Raw genomic sequence first — 27,398 nt, forward strand, 5'->3', positions numbered from 1 at the left:
TTTTTTGGTTGAGATTTAAGCCAAGATCCGTCTGCCCTCTTGCATTGATGCATAAGATCTGAAGGTAAGGCAGTATTCTGAAAAGAGCGGGGATGTTCTCCCTGGTGTCCTGGTCAAAATTTTTCCCGCAATTAACATCCCAAAAAGAGATTGGCCACTATCACATTGATGTTAGTGGGAGCTTGCTGTATTTCCTACACATTACACTTCAAATGCACTTCATTGGCTGTAAAGCGCTTTGAGGTGGGCGTATATAAAAGCAACTATTAATTCTTACCCCCGTAAAAAAAACTACAACTCCCAGACCTTCTCTAGCATGTTTTGTGTGTGTGATATAACTCAGCACACATGCGCATTGGCGCTTCCCCACTCCTCCCACACGCGGGGGAAAAGTATTTGTGGGGTGAAAGCGACAAGGCAGAAACTGATCAGTTTGTCTCTTACACCAGGTCCGGCCGGCGCACGGAGAAGGGAGCTCAGCAATCTGCAAGCTTTTAAACAAGCTTCGCTCGCCAGAGAGGTAAGGTCTTCCCAGAAGAGACCAAGGGAGTCCACCCTCCCCAACCCCGACAGCAATTGGATACAAATCAGTTGTAAAGAAATGTACAATTGGATACCCTCACTCCCCCAGTCAGATACTTTTGAAAAAAAATTGCAACACTGTACAGGCAAATCAGCCCCATTCAGACACTGATCAGTGAGGCGGACAGATGGAAAGATGTGACAGAATATGCCTGTCGATCTACTTTTAGATTGTATTTGCTCTTTTAGATTTGAAAATGTTACTGATCTCTCGATTCTTTTTTAAAAAAAACTCCCAATGATCGATAGTAGCCCTTCCATTGCCTGCTGGAGTGTTTTTAGCCAAATTATAACTTTTAAGGAGGAGGAGGTCCTATCAACATCGCGAACGACTTTTGTTTTTGATAATGAAGTGTCGTACTTCAGGGTGTACATATCGCGCAGACTTTTGTCAATTTGAAAGGTTAAAAAGCTTTTTGAATCACGGAGTCAAATCACGTATATTCGTAACTAACCGGACATGTTTTTTTTTTAAAGATTACTTATTTATAATGCTTATTGTCCCATTTTGTCAAAAAAAACTTAGTGAAAATGTCCATAACCAATTACTTCGATAGCGGCTTCAGCTAGCAATCAAGTTTTGACACTCTGTTATTGTCACCTTCTCGCTTCACGCTCAGGTTCCAAAAGTGTGAGCGCAACCCCTCTCACGGACTGCTCCTTTGCTTTGCACGGTTATTTAATCCCATCCGTTCGTGTTGCATAAATTTTTATCTCTCATTTAAAAATATATTTCCTCTTCCCCTACTGTACACTGATGTCTTTGTCATGCCTGGTTCAATAGACCTGCCCTGTTATTGTATCATGTCTGCTGCCTGAGGCAAAGCTTCAGGAAAGAGCTGCTCAGTACCGAAGGAGACCATTCAAACTATTCCCCCCACCCCGTAGCTGTTTAAGACCTTCCCCTTCAAGTATTTATCCAGTTTCCTTTTGAAAGTTACTATTTAATTTATTTCCACCAGCCTTTCAGGCAGCTCATTCCAGATCTCTCAAATTCTCCTCATCTCTTGTCTGCCTCCATTGCCAATTACCTTCAGTCTGTGTCCTCTGGATACTAACCCTCCTGCCTGTGGAAACAGTTTCTCCTTGTTTACTCTGCCCAAAACCCATCCTCATTTTGAACTGTACACGGTGGAAGGTGATACAAGGGGCAGAAAACGCTGGAAGCATTTTGCATGCCTGGCAACATCTGTGGAGAGAAAGAGAGAAAAGCAGAGCTAACATTTCCGGTCAATGACCTTTCATCAGACCTTTTCTGACACTTCCAGCGTTTCCTGTTTTTATTTTGGATTTCCAATATTTTGTTTTTCGCCTTCATGTGAAGATACAGGATGTGGATGACTGTTCCTGGGCTACAGTTTCACAGATGCTGTTCCTCTACCCTGCCCAAGTGTATGGAGTTAGCTCACAGATCAGCTCTGATCTCACTGAATGGCAGAACAAGCCAGAGGGGCTAAATGGCTTCCTCCTGTTGCTATGTTCCTACCTGCACAGAAAATGTTGGCAGGATCCCCCGATGTTGTACTTGTACTAGACTTGCTCTGTCAGTGGATGGAAGCCAGTCAGATGTGGAAACCCTGGCTGATTTTCTTTTTGATTCCATTAACCTGGCGCACGGAATCTATTTTTCCCTCAGTAACATCAGCCATGGTTCTAATGTTTCAGTACTCAGGAATCACTTAAGACCTCATTGTGATTTGCAGACAGGATTCCTCTGTAACTTTTACAGCGTGTTAGGGATCATCTGTGGAGATTTTGTTCCTCCCTTGTCATTCAGGATCCTCTCACTTTCTTTTCATTCATTTATTCATTGTTTTATCTCCTTTTTTAAATCTTCTTTTTAATCCCTTTTTCTGTCCTTTTTCCCTAACCACTGCCCCTCCCCACACCCTACCCCCAAAGGGGCCATCTGTTCTTGTTTCATGTTGTTCTTTCACAGAGCTCTGACCCTTGTTCTGCTATTAGCACATTCTATTTTCTTACCTTTATGCTACTATCGGGACCTTTTTTTTTAGCACTTACCACTACCATTAACACTCCCTTTGTCAATTGATATTTTTCTCAATTTCCCCTTTGCCCCCACCTATCACTGACTTCACCTGCTATCCAGCTTCACCTGCACCACTCCCCTTAAACTGTATAAATTTCATCACATTTCTACTTCTTCTTAGCTCTGAAGAGTCATATGGACTTGAATCGTTAACTCTGTTTCTCTGTCCACAGATGCTGTCCGACCTGCTGAGTTTTTCCAGCATTTTTTGTTTCCCTTTCATTCTTTGCCTGTGTAACATACGAACAGGAGTAGCACATTTGGCCCCTCGAGTCTGTTGAAATGAGATCATGGTTGATCTGTGTCTTAACTCCATTTACAGGCTTGGTTTATTTAACCCCCTTGCCTGACAAAAATCCTATTAATCTCTGTTTCCAAGCCAGTGAACAGTTGAAAATTTCAACAGCCTCTTGAGGGGGAGAGTTCCAGATTTCCCTATGTGTGAAGATATGCTTCATGACATTAACCCTGAATAGCCTCATTCTAATTGTTCTGGACTCCAACCCAATGGGGATTTCAGAGTACCTAGTGTACCTAGCAACAGCTATCTCATGGTTCTTATGGTATAAAACTTCCTGAAACATTTTATAGATTATTTATCTTGTGATCCGAATGATGAACTGGAGAAGGGGGAAGTTTGGGAGGAAAGACTGAATATTTCAGTGAAAAGATGTGCTCTTAAAAGAGAATAAAAGCAAAATATTGCAGATGCTGGGAATCTGAAATAAAATCAGAAAATGCTGGAAAAACTCACGTGACTCTTCTTCAGAGTTAGATTCGTACAGACTCAAAATGTTAACTATGTTTCCCTCTCCACATATGCTGCCAGACCTGCTGAGTTTTTCCAGCATTTTCTGTTTTTATTGGCTCTTTAAAGAGGCTGCTTAAGGCAGAAAGAGGCAAGCAGGGAGGGATGTTTAGGTTAGTGAGTTCCACGGATCATTAGAAGCCCACGAGGGTCCTCCGGGTGGTCCCCCAGATTGGTCCAAAATGCAAGTCACTGATGTGCAAAGCCATGGCTGAGGCTGTGTGGGGGAACAGGCCAGATTCCTTGTCCCCACCACCCACATGATGTCACGCAACCAGACCTGCTTCACGTGTGCATCCACTACTCATTATAAGTGAGCAACAACAGTGTAGTTTTATAAGCAAGATTTAAGTTACTGTGGATTTTGTCAGATTACTATTGATTTAAGTATTAGTTTCTCATAAGGAGATTACTGTGAAGACTTTATAACACAATTTGAAAATGTCTATACTTTTTTTCTGGCATGAATTAATAATTTACTTAGAATAGTAGTTAAAATAATGCACATAAATTTGTTACATTTAGAGTGAAAAAGCAGGAAAACATTTTTAAACAGATGCTTGTTAGCATAGAACTTGAATATTACTGAAAAGAGACATGTTGTTGAAGCTTTTTGTCTTGCACTCATCAGGACAAATGCAAGAATACCAAATTTTGTTGTGATCATTTGAAATTTGGTATTCTTGTGTTTGTCCTGATGAGTACAAGATGAAAAGTTTTGACATTTAAATTCAGGGCAAACAAAAAATGCCAACCAGATTTAAACACTAAGCATTTCAGCTGGAGAAGTGAGCACTTTTGGGAGGGTGCCTTAGCTGCTGTGAATTTCTGGAGGTGTTTTTGGATCATGGAGAGATTTAAAGTCAACAGGCATTCAAGACAGCCTTGTAAAGCTCCCATAACTATACCTGCCTCACTGCCTCTTTCAATCAGATCCATGCCATGAGTCATGCTGAATTACTCATCTTCAAATCACTAAGTAACATGGAGCATAAACAAGATTAAATGGACTTGTGCAATGTTGTGGGGAGGATCCAGTCTACTACTTAAGACCTTGCAGCCTATAAAGAGGCCATTCAACCCAATCTGCCTGTACCAGTAAGAGTTATCCAATTAGTCCCACTCCCCTTTTCTTTCCCTAAAGTCCTGCGTATTTTCCCCCTTCAAATATTTATCCAGTGCTCTTTTGAAATTTCTTATTGAACCTGCTTCTGCCAATCCTTTCAGGTACTGAATTCCAGATTAGAGCAACTTTTCTCGTTTTCTGGGTTAACATTTCTGGTTTGAGATGTTAACTCAGTTTCTCACTCCGCAGATGCTGCCAGACCTGCTGAGTATTTCCAGCATCTTAATTTTATTTCAGATTTCTAGCATCTGCAGTATTTTGCTTTTTCTTCTAATTTCCCTCTGGTCCTTTTGCCAATTATCTGAAACCTGTGTCCTTTGTTTTTATATTTACTCTTTCATAGAATATAGGCATAGGCATCACTGGCACGGCCAGCATTTGTTGCCCATCCCTAATTGCTCTTGAACTGAGTAGCTCGCTAGGCCGTTTAAGAGTCAACCACTTTGGTGTGGATCTGGAGTCACATGTAGGCCAGACTAGGTAAGGATGGCAGATCCTTACCTGCCATAGGGAAGTAAAGGGCATTAGTGAACCAAATAGGTTTTTACAATTGATGCAAGGTCACCATTACTGAGTCCAGTTTTTCAATTCCAGACTTATTAGTTGAATTTAAATTCCACCATGGTGGGGTATGAACACTTGTCCCCAGAACATTAGCCTGGGCCTCTGGATTATAGGCCCAGTGACAATGCCACTACGCCATCATCTCCTACTTTGGTCCTTTGGTTACTGCCCCTCCACCCCTCTGCCAGTGGAAATAGTTTCTTCCTATCTAGTCTATCAAAATAACTCAATTAAATCTCTCTTAGGGGCTTCTCTCTTCTGTAGAATAACCCCAGCTCCTCTAGACTCTTATAACTCCAGTCCCTGATCCTGGGTCATGTGGAGAGTGTGCAGTTGAAGAGAAAGAACCACCAGTTAATGGATTTTCCATAATTAGAGACCTTCCTGCCCATCTCAGTCTCGACTTTGAGAGGAAATAGTTGCAGTGTTCACCGGCCTTGTCTTTGTGATTTTCTTTCTCTCTTTCAGGGCAGAGATTATGGGATGACCAAAATCACATGACAAGCAATATAATGGCCATTTGCAGTTCCGTTTGCTTTCCCTGTCAATGGTCTGTCATTACTTGTGTCTTCACCACATTACACACTTAAATAACGGGCTGTGAGTGCTTGCAGTTTGAACTGGACAGGGAGAGGATGAGTGGGTGGGAGATTTTCAAATTGGGGATTAATAACTAAGTGTGCAGGTTGGGTCATTATGGAGCATTTACAGATGTGGCTCTTCAAACTCTTTGGTTAAAGTGCAGTCATCTGAATGAATTCTGCTTCCCTTTCTGATCCCAGGTCAACTCCAATGGTTCCCTGAAGTACAGACTGCAGAAACTTGAGCACAAGTTCTGGGCTGGCTCAATACTGAGAGAGTGGTGCACTATCGGAGGTCATTAAACCGAGGCCCCTTATGTCCTCTTGGACAGAGGTCCTCCTGGGGACATGGGGCTGGATTTTACGCTCTCCCCACCCACTGGGTTTGAAGGTGGGGGTGGCATGTAAAGTTCAGCAGGTGGCCTTCCTGCCGCCTCCCTGCCTGCCCCAGACCTATCTGGAATTTTACAGGGGCCAAGGGAGGCATTGGGCTGCCCATCTGCCCTTGGGCCTATTGAGTGAGAGCCTTAGTGGCCAATTAATGGTCACTTAAGGGCCTCATCCAGCCACTACTGGTATTTTACCTGTGGTGGGAGGAGGCCCATACCATGTGGGAAGCCCAGTAGCTATAGATGGGCGGGCTGGTGCTGGGCCAAGGGAGGGGCTTCTTTGTGGACCTCCATTGGAGGCACCCCTGGCCTCTTGAGCCCAGCCCCTCACCCACCTCACCCTTCACTTACCTGGGCTCCTCAGCGTAGTGGGACTTGTAGTTCCAGGAGTGGACACCGCTCCCGGCTGGTGCTACTGGGACTACGAGCTGGCGGCCAATCCAATTGCTCTCTAAGGTGGTTTTTCCTCCTGAGATAATGACGGGAGTCTCACTTTAAAGCAATGGGCTTAACCTTAATTGTTATAAGGGCAGCTATTGGGATCGTGGGTGAGTTCCCCCCCCCGACATTTTAGCTAGGGGACAGGGGCACGATGGCACCCTGAAAAATCCTGCCCTGTAATTCTGGTGTCTCTGGTGCAGCAATGTTAAACTCCCTTGACCACTTTCTGCTTTTGTCCGATTTTTGTCATTACATCTATCCAGAGAGACTGGATAGGCTCCGGCTGTTTTCCTTAGAGCAGAGAAGGCTGAGGCGGGGACCTGATTGAGGTGGATGAAATTATGGGGGGTATAGATAGGGTAGATAGAAAGAAACTTTTCCCCTTAGTGGAGGGGTCAATAACCAAGGGGCATAGATCCAAGGTAAAGGGCAGGACGTTTAGAGGGGATTTGAGGAAATATTTTTCACCCGGAGGGTGGTTGGAATCTGGAACTCGCTTCCTGAGGGGGTGGTAGAGGCAGGAACCTCACAACATCTAACAAGTATTTAGATGAACACTTGAAATGCCATAGCCTACAGGGCTAGGTGACAAGTGCTGGAAAACGGGATTAGAATAGATAGGTGCTTGATGGCTGGCATGGACACAATGGGCCGAAGGGCCTGTTTCTCGGCTCTATAACTCTATGACTCTATGACACCTCTCTCATCATTATCCCTCTGGAATGTCAGCCCAGTTTGCCCTGGCATGGGGTTCACAATCACAACACATTGACCAAAATAGCAAGAGTTCTGCTGTCAACTGAGCCAAGCATGAAGGGAAGCCTGCTACCTCCACTAAACCAATTACTGGTTTAATACTTGCCATTGTTGACTGGAGTCGAGTTCGAGAGAATATTAACAACTGCTCACGCGTTTTGATAGACATAACAACATAGAAATTAGGAGCAGGAGTAGGCCATTCGGCCCTTTGAGCCTGTTCCGCCATTTAATAGAGGCTGATCCTCTATCTCAGCACTTTCCCTCTTTACCCTTTGATGCCCTTGATATCCAAAAATTTATCAATTTCTTTCTTGAATATACTCAGTGACCTGACCTCCACAGCTTTCTGTGGTAGAGAATTCCACAGGTTGACCACCCTCTGAGTGAAGAAGTTTTTCATCATCCCAGTCCTAAATGGCATGCCCTGTATCCTGAGACTGTGGCCTCTGGTTCTAGACTTCCCAACCAGGGGAAACATCCTCCCTGCATCCAGTCTGTCTAGCCCTGTTAGAATTTTATATGTTTCAATCAGATCCCCTCTCATTCTTCTAAACGCTAGTGAATACCGGCCCAGTCAAACCAATCTCTCCTCATACGACAGTCCTGCCATCCCCAGTATCAGCCTAGTGAACCTTTGCTGCACTCCCTCCATGGCAAGTATATCCTTTCTTAGGTAGGGAGAGCAAAACTGCACGCAATACTCCAGGTGCGGTCTCACCAAGGCTCTGTATAGCTGCAGTAAGACATCCCTACTTCTGAACTCAAATCCCTTTGCAATGGAACACACTTCCTGAGAGGGTGGTAGAGGCAGGACCCCTCACAACATTTAACAAGTATTTTGCAATGAAGGACTTCCTAATTGCTTGCTGCACCTGCCTATTTACTTTCAATGACTGGTGTACAAGGACACCCAGATCCCTTTGTACATCTACATTTCCCAATATATCACCATTTAAATAATACTCTGCCTTTCTGTTTTTCACACCGAAGCGTACAACTTCACATTTATCCACGGTTATACTGCATCTGCCTTGGGAAACGTTGGGGGTTAAGAGTGGGAATAGGCGCCACCATTTTACTTGGGGGCGGGGGGGAGCCAATTAAGGCCCCGCCCAGCGTGACATCCGCCAGGAAGCGCTATGCACTCCCTGTGCGGGCTGGGGGGGGGATTCCCTTAGGCAGGAGTGTGCTCTTTTGCGCATGTGCACGAAAGAGCGCACAGATCTCCCTGAGGCTAAGTGCTGCCTCAGGGAGATCGGCTCCGTTTTGAAACTTTTCCTAAAGGAGTTTAAACATTTTCCCTGCCATGTCCCCTCATGTGACACTGTCACACGAGTTGGGACATGTCCATGACTTTTATTGCAGCCTTTCATTAAAATTTAAAAACCCCCATGAAGCCTCATCCTGCCCGTGGATGAGGTTTCATGTTTTTTCACAAGCCCGCCTGGGGTCCCGGCCTGCCCGCCAACCTTGAGGTTGTTCGGGCAGGTCCGTTAATGAGCTGAATTGGTTTCTTAATGGCCTTAATAGGCCTTTGACAGGTCGGCGGGCGCACAGCCAAGTCGGCTGCGCCCCCCGCCAACCTGAAACTGTAAATGACGCGGGGTGACGTTGGGAGTTCCACCCGATGTCACCCCGCGTCACTTTACCCGTCGGTGTGTGGGTCCCGCCCGCCAACGGAAAAATTCTGCCCCATATGTTTGCCCACACACCCACACAACTTGTCCAAATTGCCCTGAAGTCTCCTTGCATCCTCCTCACAAGCCCACCCAGTTTTGTGTCACCAGCAAACTTGGAAATAATGCATTTGGTTCTGTCATCCAAGTCATTTATATAAAAATATTGTGAATAGCTGGGGCCCAAGCACTGATCCCTGCGGTACATCACTAGTCACCACCTGCCACTTGGAAAAAGACCCATTTATTCCCACTCTCTGTTTCTGGCCTGTCAACCAATTCTCAATCCATTCCAGTATATTACCCCCAATCCCATGTGCTTTAATTTTGCCCACTAGCCTCTTATGTGGGACCTTACCAAAAGCCTTCTTGAAATCCAAGTACACCACATCCACTGGTTGCTCAATCCCCCAATATCAACATAATGAGGGATTGTAGCATTGGACCAGATATTTAAATACTGTGGCTACAAGAGCAGGTCAAAGGCTTCGAATTCGTTGGCGAGTCATTTAGTTCTTGACTCCCTAAAGTTTGTCCACCATCTACAAGGTGGTGTGAGGGAATACTCTCCACTTGCCTGGATGAATGCAGCTCCAACACACTCAAGAAGCTCGATCATCCAGGACAATGCAGTCTTTATACATTCACTTCCTTCTATTATTATCTATTCTACTAGTTACATCCTCAAAAAGCTCCAATAGATTAGTTCAGCATGATTGCCCTTTCGTAAACCCAAGCTGACTTTGTCTAAGATAAAAGCAAAAAACTGCAGTTGCTGGAAATCTGAAACAAAAACAAAAATATCTGGAAAAACTCAGCAGGTGTGACAGGATCTTTGGAGAGGAATACAGTTAATGTTTCGAGTCCATATGACTCTTCACCAGAACGAAGGAAGAATAGAAAAGAGGTGAAATATAAGCTGGTTTAAGGGGGGGTGGAACAGGTAGAGCTGGATAGAGGGTCAGTGCTAATGCATTAGCACATTTCTTAGATAATATCACCACCGTCAACACCCCTTTGTCCTTTTGTCTATGACATCTTTTGGCTATCTCCGCCTATCACTGACCCTCTATCCAGCTCTACCTGTTCCACCCCCCCCTTAAACCAGCTTATATTTCACCTCTTTTCTATTTTTCCGTAGTTCTGGTGAAGAGTCATACGGACTCGAAACGTTAACTGTATTCCTCTCCGCAGATGCTGTCAGACCTGCTGACTTTGTCTAATCTTGTTAATGCTTTCCAAGTGTTCTGTTGCGACATCTTTTATAATAGACTCTAGCATTTTCCCCACTACTAGAGATGCTCAAAATCATGAGGGGCCTAGACGGAGTAGGAAGAGAGAGACTGTTCCCAATGGTGGAAAGGTCAAGGACCAGAGGAAACAGATTTAAAATGATTGGCATAAGAATCAAAAGTGACACAGCGAGTGGTTAGGATCTGGAATGCACTCACTAAGAGGATGGTGGAGGCAAATTCAATCATGGCTTTTGAAAAGGAATTGAATAAGCACCTGAAAAGAAAAGAAAATTTCCAGTGCTATGGGAAGAAGGTATGGGTGTGGGACAGTTAAATTACTCCTCTGGCGAACCAGTATGTACATGACAGGCTGAATGGCCTCCTTCTGTGCTGTAACAATGTTATGGTTCCAGTCAGTTTATGTTGTAGCTTAGGTTGTGTTGCATTAGTATCATAGATTTGGAAATTCTTGGCATGTTCATCTGTAAGGAGAGGGAGAAACCAAATAGTTGAAGGGGGCCAAGGACAGAATGTGCTTGATGAGTTTCTTAATTATAGTCCCTGTTCAACTGTGCATTGGAGTTGTATCCTGAAGGGATACAATTAAGGAATATAATAAATAATAGTGAGATTTATATATAACCTTTACAGATGGTGATGTTGGCAAATCGTTTCATATGATTAATTATTTTGAAGTGTAGAGAATGTTAATATTTGCAAAGCTATTCTGGACCAGCAATGTCACACAAACAGCAATGAGGTGAATGGGCAGCCAACCTGTCTTTTAGTGGTTGAGGGAGGAGAGGAGGTCAGAACATTGATGCCAATGAGATACTCTTGAAATAGTCCTTTCATTCTCTCCCTTACTGGTGTTTATTTATTAGGCCTCAGCTGTGGGTCAGTGGTTAGCTCTTTTTGGAAATAAAGCCACAGAGCATGTCTCTGATTCGGAAGGTTGTGGGTTGCACCGCAGAGATGTGAGCATGTGATCAAAGCTGATGTTCCTTGTATTAACACTGAGGAAATGTTGCATAGTCAGAGGTGCCATCTTTTAGATAAGACATTAAACTAAGGTCCCATTTGCCTTCTTGGGAGAGTGTAAATTGTTCTGTGGCATTATTTCCAAAAAGAGCAGTTTTTCCTGATCAATATTTATCTCTTGACTGCCATCAATAAAACAGGTTACTTGCCTGTTATTTCATTGCTGTTTCTAGGAGTTTACTGTGTGCAAATTTGCAGTTGCATTTCCTACAGTTATGACCACGTTTGGTTGTGAAGTGCTTTGTAACTCCATGGGGTCTATATAAACCTTTCTTCTTTCTTTATATTTACATTAGTGCTATTACTGCACTGGGTGGATGTGGAATGCAGTAACAGGCTGTTAAACTACTGCCGTGGTAGTGCTAATCTGCTGTACGTTTGCAGTATTGCCGGGGCAAAGTACTATTTCATCGATGTGATAATTTTTACATCCTAAGCCACGGATGGTGCATGTCGCCCTTGGAGAGCCGAGGGCAGGATATGATGTAACCTGCCTTTCAGACTGTCTGTTTTGACAAGTCAGCCAAATGAGCGTTTTGTATCTTTTAAGCAATCCCTGGGGAAAGCCTTCAACTACTGGGCCCTAGGTTTTGGAACTTGTTAAACCTCTCTGCTTCTCTTTCCTCCTTCAATAGGCTCCTCTAAACCCACCTCTTTGGTCACCTTCCCCAATATCTGCTTGTGTGACTCAGTGCCAAGTCTTGTTTGGTAATACTCCTGCGAAGCAAATTGTGATAGTTTACATACTGGCAGAGCTGCGGGGGATTTTGTGGTGCAGTGGGGGTAGCGTCCTTACCTCTGAGCCAGAAGCTCTGGGTTCAAGTGCGACTTTAGGACTTGATGGCTCTGGAAGATATCTTCATTACGTGGCCAAACAGGTTGATTATCAACCTGTAAATCCTTCCAACGCGCCTGATGACAGGTGATAAGAACAGGAGTGTTTCCTAGTCAACTATACCACAAGAGGCAATGGCAAACCACTGCAGTACTTTGCCAAGCACCATCATGGACTAATCCAATGGAAATGGTTGCCAACGGCCCTTTAGGGCACAATATCTGTAGGAGGAGGAACATAAGAAATAGGAGCAGGAGTAGGCCATTCAGCCCCTCAAGCCTGCCCCACATTCAATAAGATCATGCTGATCTGCCCCAGGCCTCAACTCCTCTTTCGTGCCAGCTCCTCACAGCCCTCTGCTCCCCCAATATTTCAAAAATATACCTACCTCCTCTTTTAAATATTTTCAGTAATTTAGCCTCCACAACTCTCTGGGGTAGAGAATTCCAGACAGAATTTCTCTGAGAGAAGAAATTCCTTCACATCATCAGGAGTGGGAGGAAGAGAGCTATATAAATGGAAGCTGTTCTTCCAACAGTGGCTACGTTCAGACTCTGGCAAATTGCTGAGCAGGCTTGAGGGATTTAAAGGAGCTTCTCGTACCTCCTTGGAGTAATTGAGCTCTGGTTCTTCATATGTGGCTATTCTCCGTTTGATATCTAGAAAGTGAGTCTGCAAGGAAAGGATGTGCCACGTCTGATATAAAAACAGATAAAGCTGGAAAAACTCAGCAGGTCCGACAGCATCTGTAGAGAGAGAAACGGAGTCAATGTTTCGAGTCCGTATGACTCTTCTTCAGAGCTAAAGAGAGGTAGAAATGAGATGGAATTTATACTGTTTAAGAGGGGGTGGAGCAGGTAAAGCAGAATAGAAGGCTAGCAGTAGGTGGGGGCTAAGGAGAGATTGGCAAAGATGTTATGGATACAAGACTAAGGGGACTGTTAATGGTAGTGGTGAAGACTAAAGAAGGTGCTGATAGTGGCATAAAGGTAAGAAAGCAGAATGTGTTAATGGCAGAACAAGGGCCAGCCCTCTGTGAAAGAACAGATTGAACAAGCGACAGATGGCCCTGTTAGGGATGGGTGGGGGGGTGGTGGGGGAAAAAGAATTTAAAAAATGGGATAAAAACTGAATGAAGATATATATAAAAATAAGTAAATAAAATAAAATATAAAAATAAATAAAAAATAAACAGAGGGGGATGAAGATGGAGGAGAGAGTTCATGGTCTGAAGTTGTTGAACTCAACATTAAGTCCGGAAGGCTGTAAAGTGCCTAATCGGAAGTTAAGGTGCTGATTCTCCTGATGCAAAGTCTGATGTTGTTTTCACTCAACATTAGGTGCATATTTTCAAGCACTGCCGTAATCTAACTCGTACCAAGTCCTGTCACCTCCATACTCACTGACCTACATTGGCTCCCAGACCACCAATTACCCCATTTCAAAACTATCAAAGCATATCCAGTTCACTTAGTGGCCTTGCCTCTCCAGTCCTACAAACTTCTTAGATATCTCTGCTCCTGCAATTCAGGCCTTTTGCGCATACATGATATGAATCCCCCCACCACTGGCGGCCGTGCCTTAAGCTGCCTGGGCTCTAAGCTCTGAAATTCTGGAAGAATTGGCACCACAAAACTGCCAGACAATGACCATCACCAACATGAGAGAGTCTAACCATTGTCTCTTGACATTCAATGGCATTACCCGTGCTGAATCCCCCCACTATTAACATCCTGGGGTTTAGCATTGACCAGAAACTGGGCTGGACCAGCCACACACATACTGTGGCTACAAGAGCAGGTCAGAGGCTGGGAATCCTGCAGTCAGTAACTCACCTCCTGACTCCCCAAAGCCTGTCCACCATCTGCAGGGCACAAATCAGGAGTGTGATGGAATACTCTTCACATGTCTGGATGAGTGCAGCTCCCACAACACTTGAAGCTCAACACCATCCAGGACAAAGGAGCCCACTTCATTGGAACCACATCCCCCACCTTCAATATTCACTCCTCCCACCACCGACGCACAGTAGCAGCAATGTGTACCATCTACAAGATGCACTGCAGGAGCTCACCGAGGCTCCTTTGTCAGCACCTTCCAAACCCACGAACTCTACCACCTAGAAGGACAAGGGCAGCAGACACATGGGAACACCACCACCAGCAAGTTCCCCTCCAAGCCACACACCATCCTGACTTGGAAATATATCACCGTTCCTTCACTGTCGCTGGGTCAAAATCCTGGAACTCCCTCCCTAACAGCGCTGTGGGTGTACCTACACCACATGGACTATAGCGGTTCAAGAAGGCAGCTCACCACCACCTTCTCAAGGGCAATTAGGGATGGGCAATAAATGCTGGCCTAGCCAGTGACGCTCACGTTCCATGAAAAAATATAAAGAAATAAACATGAATAAATATATTTTTAAAAGTTCCCTCCCTAAGCATCTCTGCCTCACTATGAAGCTCTTCTTAAAACCCATCTTGTTGATCAAGCTTTTTGGTCGCTTGTCCAAATACCTCCTTGAGTGGCTAGATATCAGATTTTAACATCCCTGTGAAGTCCCTTAGGATATTTTACGACCTTTTTAAAGCTGCTGTATAATGCAAGTTGTTGTGTCCGGGTATTGGGTAGCAATCTGTTATAGAAACCCTGGCTGATTTTATTTCTCCCACTGACCAAAGGACAGACAGGCCTAATGTAGCATTGCTTACTTGCCACTACCATTGCCATTAGTCAACTCAACTCAAATCAACATTAACTTGTATTTATATAGCGCGTCTAACATCAAGGCACTCCACAGGATCGTTATCAAACAAAATGTAACACCGAGCCACATAAGGAGATATAAAGTGAGATGACCATAAGCTTGGTCAAACAGGTAGATTCTGAGAAGTGTCTTAAAGAGGGTAAGTGAGATTGAGAGGTTTTGGAGGGCAATTCCAGAGCTTTGGGCCCAGGTAGTTGAAAGCATGCCACCAATGATGGAGTCATTAAAATCAAGGATTTACAAGTTTGCCAAAATTGGAGGATCACAGAGATCAGAGAGGTCTGTAGAGCTGGAGGAGATTAGACATAGGGAGGGATGAAGCCTTTGAGGGGTATGAAACAAGGATGGGAATTTTAAAATTGAGGCATTGCGTAACAGGAGCTGGTAAGCACGAGGGTGATAAGTGAACTGGACTTTGTGCAAGTTAAGACATGGACAGTAGGGTTTTGGATGACCTGAAGTATACATGGATAGCTAGCCAGGAGTGTATTGCAATAGTCAAGTCTAGAGGTAACAGATACATAGATGAGTGTTTCAATGGCAGGTGAGCTGAGGTAGGGGTGGAGTCAGGCGATGTTGTGGAGGTGGAAATAGACAATCTTATTGATGGTGCAGATATGTGGTCAGATGCTCATCTTGGCGTCAAACTTACGAACATACGAATTAGGAGCAGGAGTAGGCCACTCGGCCCCTCGAGCCTGCCCTGCCATTCAAAAGATCTCAGTTGATCTGCTGGTGTTCTCAATTCCACATTCCTGCCTACCCCTGTTGACCTTTGGTTCCCTTGCCTAATAAAAATCTATCTACCTCCACTTTAAAAATATTCAATGACCCCCCACCTCCACTACCTTCTGAGGCAGAGTTCCAAAGTTGCACAACCTTCTGGAGAAAAAAATTCTCATCTCTGTCTTAATTGAGCGACCCCTTCCAAGTCCTCCTCTCCACGATCACTCTGTCAAGCCCCCTCAGGATCTTAAAGGTTTCAATTAAGTCGCCTCTTACTCTTCTAAACTCCAGTAGATACACGCCTAACCTGTCCAGTCTTTCCTCATAAGACAACCTGCCAATCTTCTATCCATGCCAATGTGTTACCTCCTACACCATGAGCTTTTATTTTCTGAAATAACCTTTGATGTGGTACTTTATGAAATGCCTTCTGGAAATGTAAGTGCAGTACATCCAAAGCACATGTGACTCCTTCAAGGAACTGGTTAAATTGGTTAAACATAACTTCCCTTTCACAAAAGCATGTTCACTGCCTGATTGCCTTGAGTTTTTCTAAGTGCCCTGCTATATCATCTTTAATAATAACTTCTAATATTTTCCCTTTGACAGATGTTAGGCTAATTGGCTGTAGTTTCCTGCTTTCTGTCTCCCTCCTTTTTTGAATAAAGGGTTACATTCGGTATTTTCCAAACTAATGGAACCTTCTCCGAATCCAGGGAATTTTGGAAAATCAAAACCAATGCATCAACTATCTCACTAGCCACTTCTTTCAAGACCTTAGGGTGAAGTCCATCCGGACCTGGGGATTTGTCAGCCCCCAGCCCCAACAATTTGCTCGGTACCACTTCCCTGGTGATTATAATTTTCCTGAGTTCCTCTCTCCCTCCCTTCTGTTTCCTGATTTACTTCTGCGCTGTTACTTATCCTCTATAGTGAAGACCAAAGCAAAATACCTGTCTAATTCATCCGCCATCTCCCTACTTTCCATTATCAATTTCCCAGGCTCACCTTTCTATAAGACCAACACTCACTTTTAACTCTTCTTATCTAAATATCCATAGAAACACTTATTATCCATCTTTATATTATTAGCTAGCTTTCTCTCGTACTCTAATTTTCCCTCCTTAATAATCCTTTTGCCATTCTTTGCTGTTCTTTATATCCTTTCCAGTTTTCTGACCTGCTGCCCATCTTTGCGTAATTATATGCTTTTTCTTTAAGTTTGATACTGTCTTTAACTTTTTTTAGTTAACCATGGATGGTGGGCCCTCCCCTTGGAATTTTTCTTTCTCATTGGAATGTATGTATTCTGTGTATTCTGAAATATCCCTTTACATGTCTGCCACTGAACTTCTATTGACTTATTCCTTAACCTTATTGGCCAGTTCATTCTAGCTAGCTCTGCTTTCATGCCCTCATAATTGCTCTTATTTAAGTTTAAAATACTAGTCTTGGACACACTTGTTTCTCCTTCAAAATGAATGCTAAATTCAATCATATTATGATCGCTCCCATCTAGGGGTGCCTTCACTAGGAGACTATCAATTAATCCTATCTTGTTGCTCAATACCAGGTCTAGTATAGCCTGCTCTCTGGTTGGCTCCAGAATGTGCTGTTCTAAGAAACTATCCCAAAAACATTCTATGAATTCCTCATCTACGTTACCTTTGCCCATCTGATTCTTCCAGTTTATATGCAGATTAAAATCTCTCATGATTATCGTTGTAGCTTTCTGACAAGCTCCCATTACCTCTTCTTTTACGTACTGTCCTACCATGTAGTTACAATTAGTGGCCTGTACACCACTCCCACAAGAGACTTCTTACCTTTATCATTTCTCATCTCAAGCCAAACTGCTTGTACATCCTGGTTTCCTGAACTTAGATCATCCCTCTCTAATGTGCTAATACCATCATTAATTAACAGAGCCACTCCTCCACATCTTCCTAATTTCCTGTCCTTCCTAAATGTCACATACTCTTCAATATTCAGGTCCTAATCTATGTCATCTTGTAGCCATGTCTCTGTAATGGCTATTAGATCGTACTTATTTATTTCTATTTGCGCTATCAGTTCATCTGTTTTGTTTTGAATGCTATGTGCATTTAGATATTGAGCCTTTAGTTTTGTCCTTGTGTTATTTTTGTAGTGTCTAGCCTCATCTGTTGATTTACTCTTAGATTTGTACTCTCTGCCCCTGCCTGTCACAGTCTGTTTATCATCTCCCATATTGGTACCTTTCCCTCTTGCCTTGTCTCTATTTTTCGGTGTACCACATCTACACAAATTTGATCCCTTGCCCCTACTATTCAGTTTAAAATCCTCTCTACTTTGCTAATTATGCAGTTCGTGAGGACACTAGTCCCAGCACAGTTCAGGTGTAGACTTTCCTAATGGTACAGATCCCATTTCCCCCAATATTGGTGCCAGTGCCCCATGAACCGGAACCCACTTCTCCCATGCCAGTCTTTGAGCCATGCATTCATTTCTTTAATCTTATTTGTCCTATGCCAATTTACACATGGCTCGGCTAATAATCCAGAAATTATTACCTTCGAGGTCTGCTTCTTAATTTGGTGCCTAGCTCCTCATACTGGCTATGCAGAACCTCTTTCCTCATCCTGCATATTTATTGGTACCTGCATAACTGGATCCTCCCCCTCCCACTTTATGCTCAGAGCTGGAGAGGAACTTATGTCCCCAAACCTGGCACCAGGCAGGCAACATAGCCATTTGGACTCTCGCTCCTTGCTACAGAGAACAGTGTCAACCCCTCTCACTATATTGTCCCCTACTACCACTACATTCCCTTCTGAAGCTTCCACTCTCATTCCAAAGAAGCTGAAAGAACCTCAAATCTTTTGGACAACTGTAGAGGCTGACGCTCCTGCCCTCTGGGTCCCCTTACCTGTCTCAACTACAGTCACATCCTCCTGATCACCTACCAAATCAGAAGATCCCATCCGAAAGAGTGTGACTGCCTCCTGGTACAAAGCATCCAGATAACTTTCCCCTCCCTGATGTGTCACAGTGTCTGCAGCTCAGCCTCCAGCTCAATGACTCTGAGCCGAAGCTGCTCCAGCCGCAGACTTTTACTGCAGACGTGTTTTCCCTGGTTAACACTGGTACCCAGGAGCTCCCACACGCTGCAGCCATGACACATCACCTTCCCTGCCATGCTTATGTGCTTTAATTAATTACTTAACTATTTTATTCAATTATTTAGAACCATAGAAGAGTTACAGCACAGAAAGAGGCCATTCGGCCCATCTTGTCCATGCCAGCCCAAAGACACCCAGGTGCCCTTTCTAATCCCACCTTCCTGCACCCGACCCATAGCCCTGCAGCTTACAGCACTTAAGGTGCAGATCCAGGTACTTTTTAAAAGAGTTTCGAGTTTCTGCCTCTACCACCAACTTGGGCAGCGAATTCCGGACACCCACTACCCTCTGTGTAAAAAAAAAAAGTTCCTCCTCATGTCCCCCCTACACCTTCTGCCACTTATCTTGAATCTATGTCCCCTGGTTCTAGGATCCTCCATCAAGGGAAACAATTTTATCCTGTCCACTCTATCTGTTCTCCTCATAATTTTGCACACCTCAATCAAGTCACTTCTCAGCCTTCTCTGTTCTAAGGAAAATAACCCCAACCTATCCAATCTCTCCTCGTAGCTACACTTTTCTAACCCTGGCAACATTCTTGTAAACCTCCTCTGCACTCTCTCCAGAGCTATTACGTCCTTCCTGTAATGTGGTGACCAGAACTGCACACAATACTCCAGTTGTAGCCTCGCCAGTGTTTTATACAATTCCAACATTATATCCTTACTTTTATATTTTATACCTCTGCCAGTGAAGGAGAGCATTCCACATGCCTTCTTTACAACCTTGTCTACTTGAACTGCTGCCTTCAGGGACCTGTGTACTTGTACGCCAAGATCTCTCACTTCATCTACCCTTCTTAGTATATTCCCATTTATTGTGTAATCCCTGTAACTGTTTGACCTCCCTAAATGTATAACCTCACATTTCTCTATGTTAAAATCCATCTGCCACCTCACCGCCCACTCCACCAACCCATCTATATCGTTTTGGAGATTATGGCTTTCCTCTACACTATCCACTACTCGGCCAATCTTTGTGTCATCTGCAAATTTCCCAAATTTACTTTCTTTTATATATTTATTAATTTTATCACAAATCCCTGTACTATTTTAAAACATAATAATAGAATAAACCTTGACCACTTACCAGATACTCACCAAACAGCTAGCTTCTTCCCCTGTAGTCAAGCAAGAACCAGTTCCTACAGGGTGAAAGAGTTAGAAAAAGCAAAGGAGTGAAATACCATATCATTGGTGATTTTCATCAGAGCTGTTTTGGTACAGTCGTAGGAGCAGAAACCTGATTGGAGGGATTCAAACATGGAAATCCAGGAAGTGTAAGCATAGAATTGGGAGACATCCACAAGTTCCAGGACTCTGGAGAGGGAAGGGAGGTTAGAGATGGATGATTTGCAAGGATGGTTGGGTCAAGGTTGTTTTTGAAGAAAGGGGAACCATTTCTGAGGAGAGAGAACAATTAACAATATCGGTTAACATAGGGGCCAGGAAGGGAATATGAGTGATTAGTGGGCATAAGGTTGAGGGGAGCAGGAGTCTCATAGACAACATGAGCTTAGAGTGAGCATGAGGGGATAGAAGAGAATCTAGAGAAAGGCATGAGTTCATGCAAGGGCAGGGGATAGATTTAGAGGATATTTGGCCAGCTGGGCTAGGGAAAGGGAGGGACATGGCAAAGGCAACTGATCGAAGGTCTGAAATCTTAGTGACAAAGAAGTCCATGAGCTCTTCGCACTTGTTTGGGGTGTACCTACATCACCTGGACTACAGCGGTTCAAAAAGGTGGTTCACCACCAATTTCTTGAGGGGAATTAGGGATGGAAAACACTTTTTTTATTCCTTCATGGGACATGGGTGTCACTGGCTAGGCCAGCATTTATTGTCCAGCCCTAATTGCCCTTGAGAAGGTGGTGGTGAGATGCGTTCATGAACCACTGCAGTCCATGTGATGTAGGTACACCCACAGTGCTGTTAGCAAGTGAGTTCCAGGATTTTGACCCAGCGACGGTGAAGAAACGGCGACATATTTCCAAGTCAGGATGGTGAGTGGCTTGGAGGGGAACTTCCAGCTGGTGGTGTTACCATTTATCTGCTGCCCTTGTCCTTCTGTGTGACAGAGGTTGCAGCTATGGAAGGTGCTGTTGAAAGAGCCTTGGTGAGTTCCTGCAGTGCATCTTGCATATTGTACACACGCTGTGCGTCGGTGGTGGTGGAGTGAGTGATTCTGGCAGGTGGTGGATGGGGTGCCGATCAAGTCGGCTGCTTTGTCCTGGACGGTATCGAGCTTCTTGAGTGTTGTTGGAGCTGCACTCATCCAGGCAAGTGGGGAGTATTCCATCACACTTCTTACTTGTGCCCTGTAGATGATAGTCAAAGGTGTTGAAAGTATGTTTCCCCATGTAGGAGAATCTAGAACTAGGGGTCACTAGTTAAAAATAAAGGGTCGCCCATTTAACACAGAGTTGAGGAGAAATTTTTTCTCTGAGTTGTGAATCTTTGGAACTCTCTTCCTCAAAAGGCGGTGGAAGCAGGGTCTTTGAGTACTTTTAAGACAGAGTTAGATAGATTCTTGATAAGTAAGGGGGTGAAAGGTTATTGGGGGTAGGTGGGAATGTGGAGTTAAGGTTACATTCATATCAGCCATAATCTTATTGAATGGCGGAGCAGGCTCAAGGGGCTGAATGGCCTACTCCTGCTCCTAGTACGTATGTTCGTATCAAAAACAAAAATACCTGGAAAACTCAGCAGGTCTGGCAGCATCTGCGGAGAGGGACACAGTTAACGTTTCGAGCCCGCATGACTCCTCAACAGAACTAAGTAAAAATAGAAAAGGGGTGAAATATAAGCTGGTTTAAGGGGGGGGGGGTGGGTGGGTGGTGGGACAGGTAGAGCTGGATAGAGGGCCAGTGATAGGTGGAGATAATCAAAAGATGTCACAGACAAAAGGACAAAGAGGTGTTGAAGGTGGTGATATTATCTAAGGAATGTGCTAATTAAGGGTAGAAAGCAGGACAAGCAACATACAGATAGCCCTAGTGGGGGTGGGGTGGGGTGAAGGAATCAAAAAAGGCTAAAAGGTAGAGAGAAAACAATGGATGGAAATACATTTAAAAATAATGGAAATAGGTGGAAAAAGAAAAATCTATATGTTATTGGAAAAAACAAAAAGGAGGGGGAAAATCAGAAAGAGGGTGGGAATGGAGGAGAGAGCTCATGATCTAAAATTGTTGAACTCAATGATCAGTCCGGGTTTACAGCCTTCCGGACTGAATATTGAGTTCAACAATTTTAGATCATGAACTCTCTCCTCCATCTCCACCCCCTTTCCGATCCCCCTTTTTTCCAATAATTTATATAGATTTTTCTTTTCCCACCTATTTCCATTATTTTTAAAAGTATTTCCATCCATTGTTTTCTCTCTACCTTTTATCCTTTTTGATTCCTTCCCACCACCCCACCCCCTCTAGGGCTATTTTTACCTTGCTCGTCCTGCTTTCTATCCTTAATTAGCACCTTCCTTTAGATAATATCACCACCTTCAACACCTCTTTGTCCTTTTGTCTGTGACATCGTTTGGTTATCTCCACCTATCACTGGCCCTCTATCCAGCTCTTCTTGTCCCACCCCTCCCCCCTTAAACCAGCTTATATTTCACCCCTTTTCTATTTTTCCTTAGTTCTGTTGAAGAGTCATGTGGACTCGAAACGTTAACTGTGTTCCTTTCCGCAGATGCTGCCAGACCTGCTGAGTTTTTCCAGGTATTTTTGTTTTTGTTTTGGATTTCCAGCATCCACAGTTTTATCCACGTATGTTCGTATGCCGGGCTTTGTGGAGTCAGGAGGTGAATTGCTTTTGCCAACGAAAAGTGAAGATGAGGGCCTCCCTGGGGGAAACAGCGAGGGTGAGAGTCATGGTTTTTAACATCCAAGCAATCAGAGAGCGGTGTGGCAGGTGAAGTCCAGCAACTATTTGAAGAGTATCACGCCAGGTGTTTCCATGGGAATGAAAATCCAGGAAGTGTGGAGGAAATGGCAGAAAAAAACAATGGCGAAGTTTGAGGTCACCATAAGATCCAACAGAGACAGAAAGTTGTACTTTGGGCCAGAGAGTGACCCTCCAATAAAAGAGTTTAAAAAAAAACAACTACCGGAAATACTCAGCAGGTCAACCAGCATCTGTGGAGAGAAACAAAGTTAATGTTTCAGGTCTATGGCCTTTCATCTGAACATTTCTGATGGAGGCTCATCTCAACCTGAAGTGGAGAATTCCGCCCATTGACTCTGTTTCTCTCCACAGATACTGCCTGACCTGCTGAGTATTTCCAGCATTTTTTCCGCTTTTAACTTCAGATTTCCAGCATCCACAGTATTTTTTTGCTTTTGTGTTATAGAGTGAATCTCCAATCAGCAGCCAGACTGCAGCTGAAGAGCCCATAGAACCAGTAGAGCAGTCGCAGGGAGCAGCAGAGCTGGGGGAAGGATTTAGCCAAAGCGTGACAGGCTGATTCCTTATCTCCTCTCCAGAGATGCTGGAAAATGATCCAAGTTACACCAAAAATTGAGTCACAACCATTAAGTTGTGGCGTGGTTCAGTGATGTCCTGAGAAGAATTTTTGAAGCCAAATTTGAGAAAAGATGCAGAACTCTGTGAAGAAAGCGGAGAGGGGATGGATAGATGGGCAGTGGTGGTTTAATTCAGCAATAAGTTTATAGGGCACCCACTATTAGAGCCTGGGGAATATTAAACAGCGGAAGAGAGGAGGTTGAAGGGCATGGGGCAAAGGATGGCAGTGATAACCAATGATAGAGAGGCACAATAAGGGACCCCCCTCGGCAGATGACTGGCCAAGCGCCATCTTGAACATACAACTTACCCAGCAGACCCTCTGTCTTCTGGCCCTTTTAACTTCCCCGTAAACTTCGCCAGAAAGTTGCTGTTATTTACTTTCAATCTTATTTATGATATTAATGGATGCGAAATTAGGAAATAATCTCAAGGGCATTGCTAGGAAACTGAATCAACCAAAGGTCAAAGTAGTTTAGAACCTTGTTTAATTTGAGGTGGGAATTATTGACATTGTCATTAGTTCCACTCCCACATACTGAAATTTGTGTATTGTGTAACAGAAAGACCTGCATTTATAAAGCAAGTTTTACATTTTCAGCCTGGCTCAGTGGTTAGCCCTCTTGCTTCTGAGTCTGTCAGTTGTGAGCTCAAGTTTCACTCAAGACACTTGAGAACAAAATCTAGTCCGACACTCCAGTGCAGTACTGAGGGACTGCTGCATTGTTGGAGGTGCTGCCTTTCGGATGAGACATTAAACCAAGGCCCCGGCGGTAATATTACTGGACTAGTAATCTGGAGGCCTAGGCAAATACTCTTGAGGCCATGGGCTTGAATCCTACCAAAGCAGCTGGTGGAATATAAATTCAATTAACCAACCTGGAATTCTAAAGCTTGCCTCATTAAATGGTGACCGTGAAACTATCATCAGTTGTTGTAAATAAAAAAACCATCTGGTTCACTAATATATTTTAGGGAAAGGAATCTGTCATTCTTACCTGGTCTGGTCTACATGTGACTGCAGGCCCACAGAAATGGGGTTGACTTTTAACTGTCCTCTGAATTGTTGGGTTCAAGAGCAATTAGGGATGGGCAACAAATGCTGACCTTGTTAGAATGAAGAAGAAAAAAACCCACTGCTTCATAATATGATTGAGTCGTACTAAAAAGTGAGTTTCACTATCAATGTGCCCTGTTTTATAATATCAAATTGGCTATTTGGGCTCTCTTGCAGTGTTTTATTGCCAATGTCACCACTGTTTTTCTAAGCTAACACTGAAACCAATTTGTGCTTGGCAATGTCCCACAGAGAATAACTTAGATTAATGGACAGCTAATCTAATTTTTGGGTATGTTCGTTGACTAAAGAATGTTGGCTGGGAGACATATAGAAAATCTTGCTCCACAAACAGTAATGTCCTTCTAGAACAGCAGATGGGGCTTTGGTTTCCTATCTTATCAGAATGGCAGCACCTCTTACAAGATTAACACTCTCTCATTAACACACTGAAATATGTTGGCTATTAGAACCATAGAAAAGTTATGGTGCAGAAAGAGACCATTCAGTCCATCATGTCTGTGCTGGCCAAAAAGAGTAAAAAGAAACTAGCCGCTCATTTTCATCCTACTTCCCAGCACCTAAAGGGTGGGGTGATGGGGGGAGGGTTGGAGGATGGGTGGAGGGGGGGGGTGGGTGGTGGAAATGGAGGGAGGGTTGAAGGATGGAGGGATGGCGGGTGAAGGATGGGGTGAGGGGAGATGGGGCACACTCAACTCCTTTCTACCCCCCCCCCCCCCCACTCAGCAACTCTCCTACTCCCAAATTAACACCCCGGTGTCACATGAAGTCAAAGACATTAAAATGGGGTCACACCGGGAAAAGATTTGCGATGCCTCTTCCAGTGATTCACTGCTAAACGCCACCATTTTTCAGTATAGGATCCAGTTAGATCCTCGATTCCAACCTTGCCTTGTGCTAAATGACCTGGGCTCAACTTGGGTCGTGTCAGGGGTGCGACATCCAGTGGTTCATTGGGCAAATATAATCAGTCAGCGTGCTTGCTCCTGATACTTGTTCAGTGGCCCTACTGGAAAGTGTATTTGTGGGGCGACTGAGGGTTGGACAGCTTGCTGGTATTCTGTGTCAAGCCTCATCACTATGGTAAATAGCACAGGGAATGATCAGGGGCAGAGTGATCCATTCACAGCCAAAGTGGGCTGACTAGGCCAGCATTTATTGCCCATCCCTAGTTGCCCTTGAGGAGGTGGTGACAAGCCACCTTCTTGAACCGCTGCAGTCCATGTGGTGTAGGTACACCCACATTAGGGAGGGAGTTCCAGGATTTTGACCCAGCGACAGTGATATATCTGCTCTCGGGTGTGGCAGCTGTTTGCATTTATTGTGAAAACTGATCTGTCCGAATCTACTTTGTTTTGGACTGATGCTGAACATCTAAATCTGATTCTTGCACATCATCACCCACCTCGCCATTTAAAACTCCAGGAATTTTGCTTTTCGCAAATGTTTGGAAAGTAACCTCCTGTTGGACTGTTGCTTTTGTGTTTAATTAGAGTTGAAGTACTTGCAATATCTGGAGATATATTTCCAAATCACGATGATATAGGGGCTTGGAGGTGATGCTGCACCTATGCATTCAGTGCTGGAGGCTGTGGATTGGGGACGTTCAGCCAAAGTTTTGCTGAAATGGGTAGTTGCCTTGCAAATTTAAAACGACTTTTCATAGGAAGGTTTTGAAATGTTTTAACCAACTTGCAAACTCCATTTTGCAGACTTTATCCTTCATTTGGCTAATTGCAGCATTGATGCAGCACAGTGTGGTGAGGGAATGTCTCTCATTTCCAAATGGACCTATCATTACAGGACTGTTATGGTCAAAATCAGGCAGGTGGCAAACGCCATGTTAACTTCAAAGTATGTCCTGAATAATGTCTTGTCTCGGAGTGTCTAACTTTTAATTTTAACTTAAAAAAAAACTTTTATGCATTCCTGTTATTGAAGAACCCCATTCTTTAATTTTGAACCCACTGAAGCTTTTACAACTAATCACTGAGGTACTTAATTTTCTAACTGAAGTATCTATTTTATTGCTGGAAGTCTGGAAATTGAAGGAACCAACTGCTTTTGAGAGAATAAAAGAACATTTAAAGGGCTTTTTATTTAAGCAGATAGATTTCTTGAAAAGCTTAAATTTATTTTAATTAAAGTGTGTTTCACTTTAATTTCAGATCGCTGTGAAACTATTTTTTGAAAGTTTCTCTCTCTTTCAACCCTCTGCCCTTTAGTGTTCAGGCCTATCCGAAAGTATCACCTTCCTGTTTGTTGGAGCTTGCTGTGCACAAAATGGCTGCCACATTCTCTGCTCTACAACAGTGACCCCACTGGAAATATTTAATTGGGTTGAAGGTGCTTTGAGATGTTTTGAAATCACGAGATTCGCTATATGAATCCAAGTCTTTCTTTTTGTAGTTAATGCTCTGAATGCAATGGAGGAAGGGGCATCCCAGCATCCATTGTGATAGTGAAGGCTCTCTATTAAATGATGAGGGGAAACGGCAAATGGAAGACTGGGCTGTACCAGTGAATAACAATATAGCCTGCGCAGGAATTTCCATTGGGCCATCCACCCTCCTTGCATAAGAAATCTATTCAGTGAACATCCAAACTCCTGTATGGTTAGTTCCTGATATTTAATTCCATGAGCTGGAATGGAATTGAATATTAGATGCCGTATACCAGGTGGCTGATCTGACATCTCCCATTTTGCTTCACGGCTCATGAGGAAATTTTATTTCCCTTCTCTGCGCCAGGCCAATCATTGAGGATTAGTAAACCCACTTGGAGCCATTTTTCTTTCTCGAGGTTGCAAAGTTCAGTGCTTCCTGACTAATGCACCCTCGGGGGAGGTGATGGTATAGTGGTGTTGTCACTAGAGTAATAATCCAGAGACCCAGGATAATGCTCTGGGGACCCAGGTTTGAATCCCACCACGGCAGATGTTGGAATTTGAATTCAATAAAAATCTGGAAATTAAAATGTCTAATGGTGACCATTGGTTCACTAACTGTACCTGGTCTGGCCCACATGTGACTTCAGACCCACAGCAATGTGGT

The 27,398-nt window shown here is 43.9% G+C and overlaps 1 protein-coding gene across 1 annotated transcript in view; it reads left to right on the top strand.

The window, feature by feature from the left end:
- The first annotated feature begins 373 nt into the window (after positions 1-373).
- Positions 374-27,398, top strand: part of capn5a (calpain 5a) — a 109,949-nt gene continuing 82,924 nt past the window's right edge. The window contains exon 1 of the mRNA XM_041198997.1: positions 374-520. The gene's annotated coding sequence lies outside the window, so the exon portion shown is untranslated. The remainder of the gene's footprint in view (positions 521-27,398) is intronic.

The sequence above is a fragment of the Carcharodon carcharias genome, chromosome 11 (genome assembly GCF_017639515.1).
Source record: "Carcharodon carcharias isolate sCarCar2 chromosome 11, sCarCar2.pri, whole genome shotgun sequence".
Lineage (NCBI taxonomy): Eukaryota > Metazoa > Chordata > Chondrichthyes > Lamniformes > Lamnidae > Carcharodon > Carcharodon carcharias.